General features: G+C 45.9%; 1 protein-coding gene across 3 annotated transcripts in view; it reads left to right on the forward strand.

Annotated features, from left to right (window-relative positions):
• Positions 1–14,141: 14,141 nt before the first annotated feature.
• WIPF1 (WAS/WASL interacting protein family member 1) overlaps positions 14,142–22,050 on the forward strand; it is a 114,411-nt gene continuing 106,502 nt past the window's right edge. For 2 of the 3 annotated variants that reach the window (XM_067741489.1, XM_067741488.1), the window contains exon 1: positions 14,142–14,315. The gene's annotated coding sequence lies outside the window, so the exon portion shown is untranslated. The remainder of the gene's footprint in view (positions 14,316–22,050) is intronic. The other variant, XM_067741486.1, reaches the window with a different exon arrangement.

The raw sequence follows: 22,050 nt of genomic DNA on the forward strand, positions 1-22,050 counted from the left end.
TCAATCCCCAGCAAACTAGGAGGAGTCTTAGCCGTGCTGCTCTCAATCCTAATCCTGGCATTCATTCCAATACTCCATACATCTAAACAATGAAGCATAATATTTCGGCCCTTCAGTCAATTCTTGTTCTGAGTATTAGTGGCAGACTTACTGACACTAACATGAATCGGAGGACAGCCTGTGGACTGTCCATATATGGCTGTTGGACAGCTTGCATCTATCCTATACTTTCTTTTAATTCTAGTATTAATACCAATAATTAGTCTCATTGAAAACAAGCTCCTGAAATGAAGAGTCTTTGTAGTATAACACAATACCCTGGTCTTGTAAACCAGAAAATGGAGAACAGCACATCTCCCCAAGACTCAAGGAAGAAGTACTATGCTTCACCGCCAGCACCCAAGCCTGAAATTCTATATAAACTATTCCCTGAAAAAGGATGTAAGACATTCACAAAACTACAGTGCTATGTCAGTACTAAAAATAATTCATTTTACTACACACATGCTATGTACACTGTGCATGTCTGTATATATATATATATACACACACACACACAATGGATTACTCAGCCATAAAAACGAATGAAATAATGCCATTTGCAGCAACCTTGATGGACCTAAAGATTACCATACTAAGTGACGTCAGAAAGAGAAAGACAAATATCATATGATATCGCTTATATGTGAAATCTAAAAAAAATGATACAGATGAACTTATTTACAAAACAGAAATAGACTCACAGACATAGAAAACAAACATGTATTACCAAAGGGGAAAAAGGGGGGGAGGGATAAATTAGGAGTTAGGGATTAAGAGATACACACTACTATATGTAAAATGGATAAACAACAAGGATTTACTGTATAGCACAGGGAACTATTTTCAATATCTTGTAAAAACCTATAATGGAAAAGAATCTGAAAAAGAATGCATATACATGTATGTATAACTGAATCATTTTGCTGTACACCAGAAACTAACACAATATTGTAAATCAACTATACTTCAATATAATAAAAAACAAAAACTGTTCTCACGTTCATTGTGGAAGATTCTTCTCCAAGCAATGAGATCTCCACCGCCAATTTAACTGAAGTAGGTGAAAAGCTCTCCACTAGCTTCAGAGAAGCCCACTGGAGTTTCGGGTTCATACCTTAAAAGGACACACTTCTTGTGGTGACACCAGAGTCACTGAGAGGAACTGTGAAAACAAGGTGTTAGAGGCAACAATAAGATGGGATAACATACTGGCCTTTCCTTCAATCCTAACAGCGCAGGTTGGCAGGCCCAGAACAGACCGAGATGGGGATGAGTCTCCCGTCTGGTCATCATGTTTATACCTCAGGACTCTTCTATTCTTTATCCACACGGTACACCTAGCACATACACTCATTATGTGGAGACAAAACGCTAGACGCTCCCCAAACTTGCCGCTGAGCCCCACCCTCACGGGCTTAGGGGCTAGGGGAGAGTCCAGGTGAGTCTCCTGGGGAGGCATCAGGCTGGTTTACTCACCTGGCCCAGCCGGCCCTCTCTCTCTCCTTTGCCTGGAACGGTTTGGGTCCTGTCCTCCCTGGTACCCAGGGAGTTCCTGCACCTGTTGGTTGGGCAGCAAGAGGGTCAGGGACACACTTGAGCCTGGAGCGTGGACTCCAATCAGTACGTGCCCATCGATAAACCCAAGCGCGAGCCTTGGCCCGGCCCTTTGCCGCACGTCTCACTCAAATGCTTCGGCATCCCCAAGAGCTAGGCACAGTCACCGGTCCAGTTTTAACAGAGGGAACACTGAGACTTGGAACAGGCAGGTGGCTGTCCAGGTCACACAGGCAGACCTTTCTCCAGGTTGGGAAGCCAGCACGGGAACCTGGCCGTCTGGGTCCGGCTGAACCATGGCCCCAGGTGCAAGGCTCTTGGGGTTGGGGGAAGGGCTGAAAAACACAGCAGCAAAGGCTTCTGGGCAGGGGCGGGGTTGGGGTGGGGCTGGAGAGCAGAGCAGCAAATCCTGAAGGGCGCTTACCCCGTGCAGACGCCACCCTACCTACTTGGCACAGATTACGTCGTTTAACCACCACCTCGGCCCTGTGAGCCAGGGTTTTATAGATGACAAAAGAAGCACGGGGAGATTAAGGAACCTGCCCAAAGAGACCTAGAGAGTTAAGTGGTAGATATGTCAGTGCTTCTACGTTCTTGCTTCCTGAACTTTAACTTGAATATGAATCACCTGGGGACCTTGTTAAACTCACTAGGGCTGGTGTTGGGCCCCAATCTCTGCATCGCTAACAAGCTCCCCCCGATGCTGATTCTGCTGACTCAGGGCCAGTTTTACGCTCTCTTGCCTTTTGGAAGTTCAGCTGCCTTTTTATCATCAATTAAACTCGTCCAGATGGCTCAAGGGTGTGAGCAATCACTTTAGCTGATTTTTATTGAGTGCTTACTCTATAGCAGGCCCTGTACTAAGAGCTTTCTGTGGATTATCTCATTGATTAAAGGAAGCAGTGTCCCGTTTGACACACGAGGAAACCGAGGTGCACAGTTTAAAGAACTTGCCCAAGGTCACAAAGCCAGTGAGCGGCAGTGCTGGTCCCATTTGTTCTTGCAGCGCACCTGGGAAGCAGGGAAAGCGGAGCATTGCTAGCTCGTTCTATATATGGAGAGATTGTTCAATATTTTAAAGCAGGGCCTGGGATCCATCTGGTTCTCATAATACAAAATCCAATGCCTTTTCCCTTTCCCCCTCCCTAACCATGAACAAACAATTCCAGTAAGCGATTTCTCCCTTCAGACAGATCTGAAGGAGTCCTAAACCAAACCATTATCATCCCCCCGGGACTTGAACAACGTTCCTTGCTCAGCTGTCTCCATTTTCTTAAAAAATCCATTATGCTGGTTAGAATCCCTGGAGGCCTGCAGCATCTCGGGGGAGTAATCAAAAGCCTCCAGAACTCCTGGAAAGGCCCTTCTATTGCAGACAAGGGTGCATTTTCCCAGAGTTACTTATTACCAGGTTTAATTGGCAGCAGTGGTGCCAGGTATGTCAGGCCCAAAACCTGATGTAAACTTTCAGTGACTTTATGCAAAAATCCACAGGATGTGGTTGTTTTCCCTCCAGCCCCTCAGCCCTCAGCTCCTCTCCCCTCTGCTTTCAGGTACTGTGCCCCTCCCTCCCTTCTTTTTTTTTTTTTTCGGTATGCGGGCCTCTCACTGTTGTGGCCTCTCCCGTTGCGGAGCACAGGCTCCGGATGCGCAGGCTCAGCGGCCATGGCTCACGGGCCCAGCCGCTCCGCGGCATGTGGGATCCTCCCGAACCGGGGCACGAACCCGTGTCCCCTGCATCGGCAGGCAGACTCTCAACCACTGCGCCACCAGGGAAGCCCCCTCCCTCCTTTATTACACATTCTCTTCTCCAACTTGCTTTCCAGAAAGGAGACTGGTGACTCCTTTCTAAACTGCATTCTAAACTGATGACTGATAATGTTTAAACAATTGTATCGGGACTTCCCTGGTGGCACAGTGGTTATGAATCTGCCTGCCAATGCAGGGGACACGGGTTCAATCCCTGGTCCGGGACGATCCCACGTGCCGCGGAGCAACTAAGCCCATGCACCACAACTACTGAGCTTGCGCTCTAGAGCCTGCGAGCCACAACTACTGAACCCACGCATTGCAGCTACTGCAGCCCGCATGCCTAGAGCCCATGCTCCGCAACAAGAGAAGCCACCGCAATGAGAAGCCCGCGCACCACAACGAAGAGTAGCCCCTGCTCGCCGCAACTAGAGAAAGCCTGCTCACAGCAACGAAGACCCAACGCAGCCAAAAAATAAATTTTAAAAAAAATTGTATCAATTATTCCAAGTGCTGGGAATGGGAATGGAGGACTTAGAGATTCAAACGATTCCTGCACTTGGGAAGTTTACAGTTTAGTAAGGGTAACAGATACAGAAAGAATTTCAGTAGAAAGAGGTAACTTCTCAGATGTAGACATCTCAAGGGCACTATGGGAGCCCAGAGACCTTATCAAAGGAGATGCCATCACAGGTGAATTCTGAAGACTGGGCCAGAGGCAGCCAGTGGAAAGACATTCCAAGCAGAAGGAACAGCATTAGCCAAAGCACAGAGGCATGAAACAGCTCAGATGGGTGGGAGCAATGCTATACTTTGAGGCATAAAACGTAAAGCAAGGAGTGCCCGAGGACAAGACTGGAAGGTAAAATAGAAGGAATGTCAAGGGGCTTGGAGTTGCTTCTCTAGGCACTGGTTCTCAAATTGCGCCTCAGGGTTCATTTTGGAAGCCAAGCATGGACGGACGTCTGAGCTCCCACCCTGCAGCTCCCCTGCCCTTCCACCAGGGCAGCTCGGCCTTGGCTGGCTTTATATATTTGGTGTTGTGCATAAAGAGAGTTCTGCTGTCAGAAGACATGTGCAACCAGTGCTGTACCTGACGGGGCACCATCACAGAGGAACTCGGGGCTTCAGGGATTGGGGAGAGGCTGAATTTGGGGTTTCCTCTAGTTGGCAGATGGCCAAGGAGCTCTTTCTCTCTACAGGCCAGGAAGTGGCCATTTCATTTCCTGATTCAATTGTGTGATGAGTAAGGAAGTGGGAGCTGCTTCCTTCTTCCCGGCTGAAGGGAAGGCCGAGCTAGCTAGCCCAGCCTGTCCCACTGACCCCTCAGCCCTCACTGGCTCCACCGGCCACACTGGCCGCATCAGCCCTCCGAGTCCAATCTCTCGAGTCCAGCCCACAGGGGCTTATCACTCCAGTGACCCTTGATACCAAGTTATGACTATGGGTCTGACAGGCCCCACCGTGCTGCCAGAACTGGACTTGCTTATGGAACCTATCCATTTGAAAGCCTTGCTGGCTCTCCCCATGACCACCATGACTTACCTCATCGATGAATAGCCCACGTAAGCCAGTCTTATCTTCCCCTCCTGCCAGAGGACCTGGCTCTTCCAGCGCTCCACACCAGCCTCCCCGGCCTGCCGGTCACTTGGCCAGGTCATGAATATTCTGGTTCTTTTACGTTCTCCACATAAACCAAGTCCCTCAGCCCCTAATCCTGACTGCTACTCTGCGGGACACCCTCCCTTCAGGCTGCTTGACTGGTACCGCCCCGGCCCCAGGAAGGCAGCCTCAGTAATTCATCCTCCAGCACCACCTTCCAAGAGTGCTTCCCAAGCCACCGCCAGACACTCACTGAGGCACGTGAAGCTGACTTTCTCCATGGGAAAGCATTAGTCCAGAGAGCAACAAACATTTCGAATGTGCATAGTATCAGCACAAATGTTTGAGGGTGCAACTCCCCGCCATAGACTGATGATGACTTACAGATTATAATCAGGTGTTACTGTGATACTCCATTGTGTACATTATTAAACATACACAAAAATATAAATTAAAGTGAATGAGTTAGAGGTAAACAGTATTTTTAAGTGCTTTATTTATTAATGGTACAAAATTTTTGCTCTCACTTTAAAAATGCAACAAGAATATTCTTTCTAAGAGGACTATAATTGAATATGTTTCATCTTTTAAAAATTAATAGACTTTATTTTGAGAGGTAGTTTTAGATTTACAGAAACATTGAGCAGAAAATACAAAGAGTTCCCATATACCCACTCAAAACCCTCCTCTCCCCAGTTTCCCAGATTAATAACAGCTCATATTGGTGTGGTACATTTGTTATAAAACAATGAGCCAATATTGATATATATTATTATTAACTAAAGTCTGTAGCCGGCATTAGAGTTCACTCTTCGTGTCGTACATTTTATGGGCTTTGATGAATGCATAACGACACGATCCACCATGACAGTATCATACACAGTAATTTCATTGCCCTAAAAATTCCCTGTGCTCCGCCTATTCATCCCTCTTCCCTGCCCCCAGCCCCTGGCAACCATAGATGGTTTTTGGTTTTTTTTTTAGCGGTACGCGGGCCTCTCACTGTTGTGGCCTCTCCCGTTGCGGAGCACAGGCTCCGGACGCGCAGGCTCAGCGGCCATGGCTCACGGGCCCAGCCGCTCCGCGGCATGTGGGATCTTCCCGGACCGGGGCACAAACCCGTGTCCCCTGCATCGGCAGGCGGACTCTCAACCACTGTGCCACCAGGAAAGCCCCATAGATCTTTTTAGTGCTCCATTATTTTTTACAACCTTGGTTTAAGCCTTTGTGATAAAATTGGATTGGGAGGTCCAATTCCAAGTACACTACTTGCTTTTGAACCACGCGGCTGGCATAGCAGAAGAGGCCTCCCAACGAGTACCTGCTCCCCACGAGGAAGAGGAGCACTGGGTGCACTTAGGAAATCACAGTAATTGTTTCAGTCCCACTCACCTGTTATGTAAAGGTCTCTATTGAAATTCAGCTGGTAAATTTCTCTGGTCCCTGCAGTCAATAATTTATTCTTGAAAGGTTATTAGAATCTGATGCATTTTACAAGTTTAACAAAGGGCTCAGCTGTCCACCTCTCTTCTAAAATACGTTGATAGGAAGGTTTTTAAGCAGATCTAAAATTCTTCTCCAAGTTTTCAAAGTAAATAGATATAAAGGTTTTTATAGATAATAAACTTGATTTTTTTAAAAAAACAAAACCATAGGATGATGGAAATACTTCCAAATACCTCTTTTCAAAAATACTTTCTAGAGTACAAATTTCTTTTCAAAGGCTGTTTCTCTCACATCATTAAAATGTCACTTTACATTAAAGGGATAGATTAAGAGAACTTATTTTTTTCTAAACTATTAAATAGGTAGCACACTGCTAACGACCATTTATCATCACAGAAAAGAAGAGCAAATTTAGAACGCTTGCCTTTTTTGAAAAGAAAAGGAATACACACACTTGAAGTTTTAAAAAGTTTTAGGTTCGGTAACATCTTTAAGTACTTTCACACAGATAGTCTTCTCAAATTACAGATTTTCAGTCAACCCCATCTCATAGATTCTACTGTTTAATTTTATTATCACTATTTTGATATGTTTTATATTTTTACATATATTTAACTTTTGTAATTTTTAAAACCTACTGCAGAAGGTTGAGTTCATCACTTGCCTGGGTCTGTGACACATTATCATTCTTCAAAATACCCTTGGGATATTTTAGCAAGTGCCCTCCTTACCTTTTAAAGGGCTGTCTTCCAGATCAATCATCTTTTAACAGCATCTTCATAAAGTGTTTTTTTTAAAGTGAATATCAATTTGCCACAATAAATAAACAAATTCAGCCTTCCCTGCCCCCTTCCAGCATCCTCCACTTCTGCAGGTGTACAGCATGGAATAACCATCCCAGCGCGGCTACACTTCCACAGGGACTCCCTGTGAATGCTGAGACTGGGGAGAAAAAGGCCCACTCTGAGTGCTGGGGGTCACCCCACTTCCTGGTTATGGTATTAAGGGTCCACTTCTCGCTGGTCCTCCAGCTGTGCCGCCTCATCTCACCGAAGTTAGGCGCCTGGATCCTTGTTACAGGAGGAGGACATTTGGAAAACCTTGTGCCTTTGGAAGCTCCTAAGGTCTTCGCAGGTACCTGCCCTGGCACCTGACCAATGAAGCAAGGCTTAATCATCCATCAGAGTCATCAGAACAAACGCCTTTCATGCCATTAAGTCCATTCCCCACATAAATAAAACCTACAGCCCACATGATCTTCCTGAGACACTTACTCGGGACCTGCCTGCCAGTTGTGAGTTTCAATCCTTGTACCTTCCTCACTGCTCCTGTAGGGGCACCAGAAACCAGCAGTTGGATCAAACTCCTCTGGACTTGTGCTCCCTGCCACCACCCTTTCCTGCCCCCTATGCTGGACACTGAGGGTTAACTGCCTTTCAGTTCCTCTTTTATGTGAAGGGACATGATGTCAGGTCCCTGGGAAACATCGGTTAGTGAACAGCTGTGCCTGCCTGTGCTGGCCATTTTCCATTCCTCCCTCCAGTCCTGGGGGGCTGACCTGTGCGGACAGCATGGCGGGTTTCCTTGTCCTCTGGCTCCTGACTGGGTTCACGTGGTGGTGACACTGGCAGGAGAGAAGTCAGGGTATTTATGGCTCCAGTCCCACTCCAGGGTCACCGTGGCTTGACACTATTCTTCATCTGAAGGTCACAACTCCTGCCAGCAGCCCCCTCCCAGAGCTGAAGCTACTCTCTCACATTCTGTCCCCTTCAGGCCTGGGGGCAGTAATGGCAGCGTCCCTTGTTCCTTTTCCTAAACACCTTTGTAAACAATTCCTTGATTAAGCTTTCCTATATTACCTCATTTGAGAAGATTTCTGTTTCCTGATGGAAACTGCCTGCTGTACTGTCCAAACAGCAGCTGTGGTGTAAATGCCATTCTTTTGTTCTTGATGTGATGCTGGGTCAAATAGGAAAATGGGTGTGAGTAATGAACAAGGATGATGATAATAACAATAATAATGAATTTTCTTGAGTGCCTGCTAAGAATCAGACGCCATGTGTATTGTTTTACATGCATGAACTCATTTGAACCTCACAACACTTTCATGAGGAGAGCGGTAGGCAGCCTCTAATGACTCCAGTGACCCCTGACTGCTAATATTCACACCCTTGTACTACACCTTCACCCCAAGTGCAGGCTGGATTTAGTGACTTGCTTCTAATGGCTAGAATGTGGCAGAGCAATGAGATGTCCCTTTCAAGATTACAAAAAGACCGTGGTTTCCATCTTGGGTGCTGCCCGTTGCTCACTTACACTGAGGGAAAACAGTTGCCACGATGTGGGCTGACCTATGGAGACATCCATGTGGCAATGAACTAATGTCTTTAGCCAACAGCCAGTGAGTGAACTTGAAAGTGAATCCTCCTCCAATCAAGGCTTGAGATGATGGCATCCTTGCAAGAGACCCTAACCCAAAACACCCAGTTAAGCTGCACCCAGATTTCTAACCTCTAGAAATTATGAGATAATAAGTGTGTGTTGTTTTAAGTCATTAAGTTTTGAGGTAATTTGTTACACGGCAACTGATAACTAATACAAAGGGATGCCATTTTTATCCTCTCTTTAGAGATACAGAAACTAATGCTTAGCCACCTGCTCCAGCTCATACAATTAGGAAATCAAAGAGTCAAGACAAAAAACCTGACAGAGAGTCTGTGCACTTAACCATTACACTTATGGCCTCCTGATGAAACAGTCTATGAAGGGAATTTAAGTGTTTATAAGAATTAGCTATTTCCATTCTTCAATGTTGTCATTCAAAGTATAAATTGGTATCATGTTTTGGAGAGCAATTTGGCAGGATCTATCAAAAGGTGCAAACCCTTCCACCCTGCACCTCCACTTCTAGGATGCTAATTTACAGAAGGACACAGGTGTGTCGGCATTTAAGAGCATGAATCTTTATTGCGTATTTCTAAAAGGCAAATAACTGGAAGCAACATAAATGTCTGCTAATAGGGGATTTGGTTGGATTATGATTCATCATACAGTGAAAGACTACATAGCTATTAAAAAGAATGAAGTAGATTTATATTTAGGGAAATGGAAAGGTAAACCTATGTATCTACAGTAGGTAGGGTTCTAGGATGGTCCCAAGATTTCTACCCCCGGTACACACATATTTTCTCCAAGTTGTTCAATCAAGCACTAATATAGATGCTGCTGTAAAGGGATTTTGTAGATGTACTTAAGGCCCTAAATTAGTTGAGTATAAGATAGGGAGATTGTGCTCAATGGACCTAATGTAATCAGCTGAGCTTTTAAAAAGGATTGAGCTTTTCCTGGTAAAAGACACTGAAAGTGTGAGAGGGATTCAATGTGAGGGAATTCTCCATTGCTGGCTTTGAAGATGGAGGAAGCTAGAATGCAGGTGGCCTCTAGGAGCTGAAAGCAGCCACTTGGTGACAGCCAGTAAGTAAATGGGTACCCTAGTCCTATTAGCATAAGGAACTTAATTCTGCTCATAATGATTTGAATGAGCTTGGAGGTGGAGTTTCCCCAAAGCCTGCAGAGAAGTACTCAGCCCTGGCTGAAACCTTGATTTCAGACTGTGATGCCTTGAACAGAGAACCCAGTCATGCCATGTCCAGACTTCTAACCTACAGAACCATGAAATAATAAATGGATGTTGTTTTAAGCTGCTAAATTTATGGAAGTTTGTTATATAGCAACAGAAAAACAATGCAATAGATTATTTAGTGGGAAAAGAAAGGCAAATTACAGAACAAAAGGTGTAGTATGGCCCCATTTATTTGGCTTTTCATAAATATTTGCTGATTTTTTTAAAATTAAGGATATATAGGAAAAATATGGAGAAGAATATATATCCTACTATTACAGTGGTTATCTCTGGAGAATGGGATTGCAGGAGTCTTTAGCCTTCCATACCTATGCTTATGGAATACCTGAATTATTTAGAATGAGAATATATTTTTAATAAGGAAAGAAGATGATTAAATTTGCTAGCTTGGACTAAGGTTTAAATTCATCACATTCAATTCTCACTGTCTTAAGTTTTTTTGGAATAAGTTGTGATACTAAGTACACCCTGATTCTCTGCAGCACCCCTTGACCTAGCCTGGTGCTCTTGTCCCACATAACATTCTATGTTCTCCCTGCATTAAGTCAGAAGAGAGAACCCAAATCACTTGTCAGTATAGAGCCTTTAACCAGATATACCTGAACCCCAATAAGTCTGTTCAAAGATCAGTAAGTTTTCTTCTTTTGCTATTTGGCGCCAAGGAACCTGGATGCTAGTCAATTCAGGTCATTCGCACCAGCAGAAGCTCAGAGGTGGAACAAACACAAGAAGTAGGGTCAAGAGACAGTATGCACAGTAGTTAGAGTCAGGGCGTTGCTGTCAAAATAATCTGGATTCTGATGTTCACAAGTTGAGTGATCTTGGGCAGGTTGCCTAAGTTCTTTAAGTCACAGTTTCCTCATCTGTAAAATGGCGACAAATATCTATTCAGTTAATTTGCCTTGAGAATTAAATGAGATACTATATGTAAAAGGACCTAGCTTAATGCCTGGTATATTCATTCATCCAGTGGTCATGAGTACTAGAAATGTGCCAGGTGTTGGGAGTACTGTGGTGAACCAGTTGCCTTCACATGCCCCTCCCCCCAAAGGGGACTACTGCCTTGGGGGAGGGGTGAGGAGACAGGCATTTAAAAAGTAATTGCAATAAACAAATAATTGTTATAAGAGGGGAAGTTCTAAAACACCACAGGCCTAGTTTAGAGGTTAGGGGGAGTCCCAAAATGGTAGCTCTGAAATGATAAGCACATATATATCATTAATAATATTGGGTTCTGGTAAATTTGTCTTAATTTTGTCAATCTCAATGTCCTTCTATCTCCCTCCCTTTTCCTTCTTTCCCAAGATCATTATAATATTCCTAGCCTAACTTTGCCTTCAAGCAGCATTCAAGAAGTCATTTTTTCTTCATTCATTTCGAAGTGCCCATGACTGCAGAGGTTTAGCATGATACCTTTGCCTGGTGCCTGGTAATAACTTCATTCATTTTTTTAAAAAATAAATTTATTTATTTTTATTTTTGGCCGCATTGGGTCTTCATTGTCGCACACGGGCTTTCTCTAGTTGTGGCAAGTGGGGACTACTCTTCATTGCGGTGCACGGGCTTCTCATTGCCGTGGCTTCTCTTGTTGTGGAGCATGAACTCTAGGAGTGCGGGCTCAATAGTTGTGGCTCACAGGCTCTAGAGTGCAGGCTCAGTATTTGTGGCACACGGGCTTAGTTGCTCTGTGGCATGTGGGATCTCCCCAGACCAGGGCTCAAACCCATGTCCCCTGAATTGGCAGGCGAATTCTCTTTTTTTTTTTTTTTTGCGGTACGCGGGCCTCTCACTTTTGTGGCCTCTCCCATTGCAGAGCACATGCTCCGGACGCGCAGGCTCAGCGGCCATGGCTCACGGGCCCAGCCGCTCCACGGCATGTGGGATCTTCCCGGACCGGGGCACGAACCCGCGTCCCCCGCATCGGCAGGCGGACTCTCAACCACTGCGCCACCAGGGAAGTCCCCTAACTTCATTCTTCATTTTGTATCTTTTTTTTCCCCCCCTTTTTGGCCAAGCTTTGTGGCTTGTGGGATCTTAATTCCCCGACCAGGGATGGAACCCCAGCTCTCAGCAGTGAAAGCGCAGAGTCCTAACCACAGGACCACCAGGGAATTCCCTCAGTATCTTAATTTTAAAGTATAATTTAACATCACGCAAGGGAAGAAGGTATCTGTTGCAGAATTTTAGGTTTTGATCTTTTTAAGATGAAAATTTAACTTTTTCAACTTGAAATTATTTGAAACTTACAACTAAGTTGTGAAAATAGTAAAAAATGTTTCCATGTACCCTTCACTCAGCTTTCCTAAATGTTAACATCTAACATAACCATAGCCCACTCACGGAAACTAGAAAATTACCCCTGATAAAATACTATTCAGGTTTTGACCTTGCTGAGAGAAATGCTGTCTGAGGAGAGAGAGCCAGGGGACTCTGGACAACTGATCACTGACTTTATGGGTGACTTAAAACAGTAGACAATTCAGAATACCATTCATTTTTGGCTTCCAATGATGAAATAATGGGAACGGACATATATTTTATCTTCCTAATTTTCTTTTTTGTGTACGAATGCAAAATTTTTATGGATTCTTGAAAGACACACACTCCAGAGAGTTCTTATCCCAACCAACATTTCATCAATTCCTTAAAAGTTGCCAGGAGCTCTACTGGGCTTTGGGGAATTTAGATAAGTAAAAATTCCTGTTCCACTTGTGTGCCGCTACTCTCCTTATCTTTAGAGGGATTATCACGTTTAATCCTTACAACGATCCTAAGAGGTAAGAGCTATTGTTATCCCTATTTGACTGAAGCAAAAATTGAGGCTTAGAGGGCTGACAGGAGCCAGCCCCTGGACTTAACTTCCATGATACACAGTGGTAAGCGCTACTGACTTTTTTTTTCCAAGTCTGGAATAATATACTGATATATGAAATCAATGGTCTTCATTTTATATAAAACACAGCAAGCATATCATTATAGAAATGGTTGAAAAAGAAAAGCTTCGAATGATGAAATACATAATGAACCTTTAAAAGATGGGTACACTTAGGGACAAATTTTGTCACTGGAAAGTTTATCCATGTTACCGACCTCTTTCCCAGAAGAATTATTGTATCTGTTAAGAGCATGCGTGTCAAGGTACAAGTATGTACATGGAAACTGGCATAGGAGCAGACAGCCTAAAGTCAAGGATGAACCACCTTTTCAGCCTAGGACATCAATTCTGAAGTGCCTATGTTCCCACCTTTTCTGCTTTTATTTAAGGGGATACACAGCCTTGATATTTTAACAATATGATTAAATGGTTATTATATCGATCGTAACTTGTTCTTTTCAAACGCACACGTTCTAACACGTGTGTCGTCTTAGTGTGTATTAACTTTTCTTTGGAGCCTGGAGATGGTGGCTTTCAGAGCCGGTCAGTAACAGCTCGGGCAACAGAGTAGAGCTTCAGCTTTCTCCAAATGTTTGCTGTTGATGCCACCGTATTTGAGGATGTGGGTGGCTGATGACAAATCCATCCCCACTAGGAGCAAAACCATTCAATCCCAGCCGATTCTTGGTGCTGGGGGGAGGAGGAGGGGGAGGGGGAGGGGCGGGCATCTTTACACGAGAGGAGTAGCAGTGCTGTCCCCACGCAGTGTTCAGGAAGACAGATGTGGATGGACCCTGGGCCTCTGTGGGCGCCACTCCATTTTAAAATTTATTTTTAAGTTGAATTTCTGTTTAAGATGTCTCAAAGCAGGCCCCTTCTTTTGAGAACAGAGGAGAAGGCGATGAGAAAAGGCTTTCCCTCGGGGTTGGGGGGGTAACCCCGGCAGCGGGAAGCTGGAGAGCTTGCAGTCCTTGGGGGAAAGGGCCCTCGGCTGGACACCCCTTCCAGTTCCCGCTCCTCTGCAAACACAGGGGAGGGAGACGGAGCGACACACGAGCCCCAGACTCCTAACCGCCCCACTACTGCCACGTTCCTCCAGGGTCCCGAGGCCACGGGGCGCAGAACCTCGGCAAGGGGCAGCGCGGGCGCGGCGCGCAGACAGGAGGGCGAAGGGCAGACGGCTGCCTCGCCGCGCGTCCACATGTGGCAGGGCCGCAGGGGGGTGGGGACCGGCAGCCGAGGGGGAGGGTTTACATCCCAGCGAAGTTCCCGGATGGTCGCAGCCTCCCGGCGCTGAGCACTTTTCCTGCCCAGCTGCTCAGCCCTACGGACTGGGGAGAAGTTTCCCAGAAAAAAATGCCCGGCGCGCCGCGAGGCCCTGGAGCCCCACGGAGCCGCTGCGCGGTAAGGGACGCGCCGCCGCCGCCACCGAGGGCGCGACCGGGTTCCGGGGACTCAGGGCAACGCCCGTGGAGACCCTGGCAGCCGCCGGGGACCCCGGGGAGGGCTGGGCGGCGCGGCGCGGCTCGGCGCCGGGTGGGCACGGGCGGGGGCCGCGGGGACGTCGGGGCTGCGTCCGCTGCGGGCGGGGGCGCGGGCGCGTGGTCTCCTGGGGGGCTCGACTCGGGCCCGGCGGCTCGCGCGTCCTGCCGGCTGGCCGGCGGGCGGGGGAAGAAGGGGCCGCGGACCGATGGGCTCCGGACGCGGGCGCCTCTGGGGCTGGGCGCGCTGCTTGGCTCCGCCGAGCCTGGGGCCGCCCGGGGGGCTCGGCCCCGCTCGCGCTGTGGGTACCCGGGGCAGGGGCTTCGCGGGGATGCGCTGGGGCGCGTCTTCCCCCTTGCTCCCCATCCCCAGCGCCGGCGGATGGGGACTTTCGGGCATCCCCGGGGCCAGTTCCTGCTCTGGAGCCGCTTCGCTTTCTTCGCTGGGGAATCGTACCCATCCCGCAACTCGGCTTCCCAAACTCTCTTCCCGCCGGGTGCCCCAGGCTGCTGCTCGCGCAGTGGGCGGTGTAGACGCGCGCGTTCGATGTGTGCAGTGACCTTAGAGGACTTATAGTCCCCGTCAGCGATTTTCTCCCGGGGCCTCTCCCGAACTTTCCGGACAGCTTCACTGCAGTCTCATTCCCTCTACATTTTCTTTTTAAAATAGAACAGTTAAAGAAAGTTGCAAGGGTAAGAGAAACCAGCTGACCCAGTCAGGGGGACCCTAAATCTTCAACTCGTGTTTAGACTTTGAACTCTTTGAGATTAACAAAGGGTGCTTCTGCGAGGGGCCCAGCCTGGCCAGGTCCTTGGTCCTGCTCAATCCCGGAGGAATACATATTCCTTCCTGGGCCACCGGCTCCTGACTTTATCTCAGTTCTCTGGGAAGCCTCTCAGGTTGTCAGCAGTGACTGGATGGACTTGGTACCTTTTTCTGAAAATTGCGTGTCACTATTGTCCCCTGCATGGTCACTGGACCCCACCCCCAATCGCTGGCCGTGGGTAGTCCCAGGCTTTAGGTGGTGCAGCCGCGGAGCCCCTGGACAGAGTCCCGCCCTAGGTGGGTTTTCTTTTGCCAGTTTCCCAAGGCAATTCCAAAACAATACTGCAGCTTCATTTTGAGTCATGGGCATATTTTTCCTCCTCAAAAAAAATGTCTTTTTCTCTAGCGGATAAAATAACTCCGAAGAATTTTCCTTTTCAGTTTGCATAAAATACTTTTTGACTTCCGGAGGTAAGAGATCCTGCATAGGCCAGCAATATTTACATCTTAATCCCTCTTTACAGTGCTTACAACTCTGCCTTCACTCTTGCTGTGTATCTTTACCTGCCTGACATCCCCACAAGGTTGAGTTTCTCAGGGACCAAATCCGCCGCCACCTGTAGGAGCCCATTACCTGTTGAGTGGAATTGTGCAGACTAGACTCTGCAGATGTTATTAAAACATTTTAATATCATCTTCTTCCTTGGGACCTACCCAACCTCTGCCATAATTTTGGCTCCCTGAGCAGCACATAAACTCTTAGGTTTGTGGGATGTAGAACAGAGAGATTTGTAAGCAAGGTAACATCAGATTCTGGTACATTTAGAGACAATGAGATTACTTCCAGGTGGAGAGATTCATGCCTTCTTTCATTTGTTCATTTCAGCAATTAAGTGTCTACTGTGTGTTCAGCCACTTTCTGGCCCCTTGGGCCTATCATGCATATTGTGTACCTTGAGCCTCACTTATCTCATCCAAGAAATGGGGTTGATAACCTTTGCTCTTCCTCCATCTCATCGTGTGAGGATCAGGTGGGATAATGGCGTGTGAAACAGCAAAAAGCAGCACAGCACAGGGCATTGGAGGGCCACACAGACACAATAAAGGGCTAAAGTTGTGGGACAGGGGCAGTGAGGAGGTGGGATGCCTTTACTTTTTAAACGCACTGTCTTAGTTGCTCTGGCCAGGGATGAGCCCGCTTTTGTGGGAAGTATTTGTTACTGGGTCTGCGTCACTGTCTTAGATATTTCAGGGTGTTACTCACTACGGTTGTAATTTTAGGAACATACATGGTTTTTACAGTGCACATCAGGAGAACAGAATTAAAGAAAAGTGCCTTTTGTTGTTGTTGCTGTAACCACTTCAGTTTTCAGCATCTGTTATTTGGGATTGTGTGTCCCAGAGCCGTCATCTTACGGAAGCCTGCCCTCCCGTGAGGTCTACCAAATTCCTAATGATTTTCATAGAGGCTTCTCTGCCACTGTGACCCAGCAATCCACAATTATGTTGCAGTGCTGGACGGTTAGGCCTTGTGAATAGCCAGGACCCACGTATGTGAATCGGCTCACAGTTGAAATCAAGCAACATGCTCATTTGGCATTGAGGGTCCCTTTTAGGGGTCACTGTTGTGCCCTGTGCCAGGGTAGAAGGGGAGACCTAGCTCAGAAGCAGATGGGGTTTGGTCCCTGAATGCTTACCTCCTGGTAGAGATGAGACATGGTTTTGAACAGCAGGAATGCAGGGTAGAATGTGGTAAATAAGATGAAAAAAAGGTACAGAGCAAATACAGGGAATTCAGAGGAAAGTGAAATTACTTCCAGCTGGAGGGAGTCAGTCTTCCCTCATTTGTCTATCTAACGAGTATCTACCAAGTGTCTTCCATGTGCCAGGCATGGGAAGATTCATAGGCACGTGTACATTGTGTTCCATCTTCCCTGCTCCAACTGAGGAGCAGTTCAGTTTCCTCCTCCCTGGGAGAAATGAATACTTCCTTACGGGCCTCATTGCCCAGCCCAACATTTATCAGTTGTTCTCACCTTGTAGGGATTACGGTCAGGTTAGAATAATTAACTCTGCCTTTTATACTTGGAAGTAATAAAAACTCTGAGGCTCACCATATTCCCCAGAATACCTTCCATTAGTTGAGAAACGCTATCTACCTAACACGCTTTAACCAGTATTGAAGTACGCTGGTCCTTAGTCGTGGGTGTGACTTAAAAAGGCTTGATTCTGTAAGGCTGGGGTGAGGCCCAGGAATCTATTTTTGAAAGCCCCCCCCAGGTGGTACTGACGCACTACCACCTGCAGAGTCCCTAAAGGTAAAACCGTGAGCCAGGGGGTCAGGCAGATCTTCCATTCCCAGCTCTGTCTTCCACATGTTCTGCGACTTCTGTTTCTTTATCTTTAAAATCAGAGTACTGTAACCACCTGTACTACGGGGTTGTTCTGAGGGTCGGATGAAGTCATGGATGTGAATCACTTGGCGGATTATCCAGGACATGCGGCTGCTAGGTATTTGTGGGCCATTATTATTATTATTTTTCTTCAGCGAAGACAGCAAAAGAGATGATTTATTGTACACATGTTACATTCAGCCACAGTTGAGAACAGAACTAGTCCAGAATGTCACAAGTCCAGGGCAAAGGACTGAAAGGGACCGTTTTGATACCAGCAAGATGGGCCTCTCAGAGGTGGTCGAGGCGATCAGAATGGCCATAAATGTTCTGGATCCATTGAGACAAGTTCTAGACAGTTGGCATGCAGTCCGACGACTTGTACCAGCGTGCCTGGCCTCTGGCTTCCCTTGTTTCTGCTCCCGTGGCTTCCGTGGGTGTACGAGTTTACTTGGACCTCTGCCCCATCTCTCTTCTTTTGCGCTTCAGCCTGCGCCTTTGCTTCTTCCTCCACCACCACCTCCTCTGCTTCTCCCCAAACTATCCTTCCTCTCCCAACAGCTCTTGGGCACCCTTGAGAACCCAGTGATCCAGAACGATGGCGGCCTTCCCTTGCCACATCTACTCCCACAGTCTCCAGTTCTTACGGCCTCAGCCCACTGGCAGGGACTGCTCGCCTTCGCTCTCGTGGTGCGGAGGTTTCTCAGAAGATGGCGCCAAGGCCGAGACTGGGGGTCACTGTTACTATCAGTGTTAATTTGCGCAAAACACTGTGTAGGTATTCCTCTTTCCATATGGAAATAAAAAAAGAGCCTAAACATAGGAACTGCTTTTGTATATAAAGTAACACATAATGATCCCTCAGCTGTCTGTAGTTTATTGAGCATTTCACACTGATCACCTCATGTATTCTCTCAACAGCTGAGGAGGAGGGATATCACAGAGGAGAACATCAGTGTGGGGGGTGAGGGGAGGGCTACCAGCCTGTGGTATCTGCTTAGCCAATCAAGCTACTCTGTTGAGACGACCAGGGCAGATAAAGGGCCAGGGGAAGAGAGATGTGCTACTTTCCTGTCCCTTTGGCACCAGGAAGTGCTGGGGTAACATGTTGTGGTGGTCGCACAGTGGCCCTCATCCGTGTGGGGAGACCAGGGGGACCGCCTGTCCCAGGCCAAGCTGCTTTGGTCACAGGTAGAGCGCCCACGCCCACCGGATGGGAGCAGCTCTGCTCTCGTGTTCTCTGGTGGCCAGGAGCCAAGAAACGTTGGCTGATTCCTGGGGAGCCGCTCAGCATTGCAGCCTTCAGGTCAGGCGTCCATACTTGGTGAGAAGTCAAAAATAATTGACTTTGCTAATACTCAATAAAAGGAGAACGTAGCTAAAATAAACAGGCAAAACAATCACCTACAACTTTCATTAGTTTAGAAGCTTCAGAAACATGGTTCATATTGTAAAACCATGTTGCTGTGATGTTATACAAGTAGTCATCCCTTGGTGTCCGAGGGGCATTGGCCCAGGGCCCCCTGTGGATACCAAAATCTGCAGATGTATAAAAATCTGCTGACTATAACAAAATCTGCTGACTCTAACATTTTAGCATTGCCTACGAGGGATATATTGTTTCTCTTCTAATAAGCCATCTTTCCACTGTAACTCAGTAATTTCCTTTTAATTTCCTTTTATTGCTTAGTTATATTAATTTAAGTGAATCAGATTTTCAAAGCTTTCTGTGATCTGGCCCAAGCTTTACAAAATCTCTCCTTCCTTTCCTTCCTTCCTTCCATCCTTCCTCCCTCCCTCCCTTCCTCCCTCCCTTCCTCCCTCTTTCCTTTCTTTAACATTACCACTTACTGTGTGTCATTTAATTGAATCATTTAATAGTCACACAGCCCCGTGAGGTAGATTCTATACATGTATGTGGAGCCTGAGACTGAGAGAAGTTCGGTAACCTGCCCAAGGTCACACAGCTAGTGACAGAACTAGCATTCAAGCCTGGGGCAGTCTGATTCCAAGCTCTGCACTTTTAACCCTTAACTTCACCTTCTGCTGTATTATACACGACTTTTCATTGCTGTGGACTCCAGCCAAAGATTCTTTTCCATTCCCATCTGTATGCCTCTGCTTTGCCATTTCTTCTCTTGACACTGCCCTTCTCCTCACTTGTGTGTTGAATCCTATAGATTCTTCATATTGGCCACAAGTACTTGTTGAGAAGAAAAATAGCAGACTTTGTTAATACTCAATAAGAGAAGAATACAGCTAAAATAAACAGGAGACACAATCACCTACAAATTTTGTTAGTTCAGTGGCTTCGATGAACATGGTTCACATTGTAAAAACATGCTTCTTAAGAAAAGTCGAAACGCCGTCTTCTTCTGGAGCCGATTCATCCTCTTCTTAGTAAATTCTCATTGCTGTCTGTTTGGGCCTCACCTGTGGCTCGGAATCCACTCTATTCCGTATTGGAGTCACTTGCATGTGTTTTTTTCTCCCTCATTAGATTGTAAACTCTTTGAAGGAAATAACTTAATTTTTTTTTTTTTTACATTCTCTCAGAAACAGTAGGTTCTTGTATAGTAGGTTCTCAATTAATGTTTGTTGAATGACAGTTTATTTCCACCACTCTGGTTGTAAGGTTTGAGGTGAGTGAATTTTTTATGAAGGCAAAATCGATTTTGATGTTGGCTTCTGAAGATGCTGGGAAACAAGTTTCATCCTAAGAGTGATTTCATCCTTCACCATGATTGATATGTATAATACATTACTTTTCATCACATACATAAGTATCTTTAAATGCTGTTTATCTTTATTTCTTCCAAATTGAAAAATAACAATGATCCTAATAATAAAGGAATGGGATTTTGTGTTCTTGTGGGGAATGTGGAAATTATTATTGTAGAACCTAAGAAGTAACATTTCCTGATCTAATGCCTGTATGTGGTTCACTTCCACATTAGTGAGTGTTCAGGCTCTCCCACCCACGGATTTTCCATCTTTTTCTTTGAGCTAAGAGGTGATGTACAACTTGAGAAAGGAGTTTAAGCAAAATTGAAGGACATTAGCCTCTCCCCAGACTGCCACAGACTCCTTTGTATTTGGAGGATAAATAGTTCTCTCAGGTAAGAGGTGTCTGCAGGAGGAAGGAAATGGTGAATAAAATGGAAAATTGAGGGCCAAATAGTTTCCTTGGCCAGAGGAGTCAATTACGATTTAAAATAAAAGTTAATTTTACATATGTTCTATTTTTCTTACATAGGCAATACACACACACATAAATATATATATATATACACACACACATTTACATTATTTAAATATATATTTTGTCTCATAGGCAATACTTGGTTACTTTAAATACTGAATATGTAATGTGTACACCTTACCTCATTGTAACAGCTAAACACAGCTTGATTACATTCCTCCTATTCTCCCTCCTCCACCCCACATGTTTGAGACTGGGTTATTTGCATTTTGCTTGCCTGATAGTTTTAGCGTTTCTTGGACATATTGCTACTATGTTCTTAATAGTTGCATGGCATTCTGCTGTCCGGCTGGATATATTTTCCTGTTCAATGACCATCTTCTCATCTGTTAGCTCTTGCTAATGATGCCCAGACATCTAGTCCATTGAGTCAAGTCAGACAACCAACCAATTCAGTGACAGCATCAATATAATCATTTAGTTGGCTTACACAGACCAAATGGGCAGTTGGTTGAATTTCTTGCTTTTCAACCACTTGTGTGTCACCCAGCCCGTTTCTGAAACTTCCCGAGCATTTTTCTATAGACGTATGCAGGAGATTAGGTCTGTTGACTGAAGAATTTAGGCCTGGGAGGGACCAAGAAAGAAATCTGGCCACATCTTTGATGCAATTTTGAAGTGTTGAACATGTTATCAAATAATATTTCAGGAAACTCTGAGACTATTTTCTGCCCTAGGCAGGATAGATTTTGAAAGCAGAGAACCTTTAGACCTTGGAGAAGATCTTGAGAAAACATGTACCCTAGCTATTTTTTTTTAAAAAATGTAAACAGTGAGGTCAGTGTCTTCACCACAGTAGACTTGTGTTATGGGGATGGATATTTAAATAGAGGAGACAGATCAGCCAGACATAAAAGGGGAAGAAATGGGTATTCTGGAGCAGGCTCATGTAATGTAAGGAGCACACGTATGTGCTGCGGGAGGGTCTTTCAGGAAGGACCGGGGTGATGGATTGAGAGAAAAGGGCGGGGGCAGGGAGAATACAACAAGACGAAACCAGTTATCTTTCCCAGGCCCCAGAAGGAAGGCTGGGGGACACTAAGACAAGTTTTCAGATGGTACTGACATTTCTAATTCAATTTTTGAGGGCCTAGAAAAAGGCAAAGTAGTTGAAGTCTTTTTAAAGATTTTTAAAAAGTAGTAATTTACTTTAGCAGTGCCTATTCTTATCTATTAGAGCAAGACTTTGATTGCCGCACATGGTTTAACATTTAACCCAAAGCATCCGTTTAAATAA

The sequence above is a fragment of the Pseudorca crassidens genome, chromosome 6 (genome assembly GCF_039906515.1).
Source record: "Pseudorca crassidens isolate mPseCra1 chromosome 6, mPseCra1.hap1, whole genome shotgun sequence".
Lineage (NCBI taxonomy): Eukaryota > Metazoa > Chordata > Mammalia > Artiodactyla > Delphinidae > Pseudorca > Pseudorca crassidens.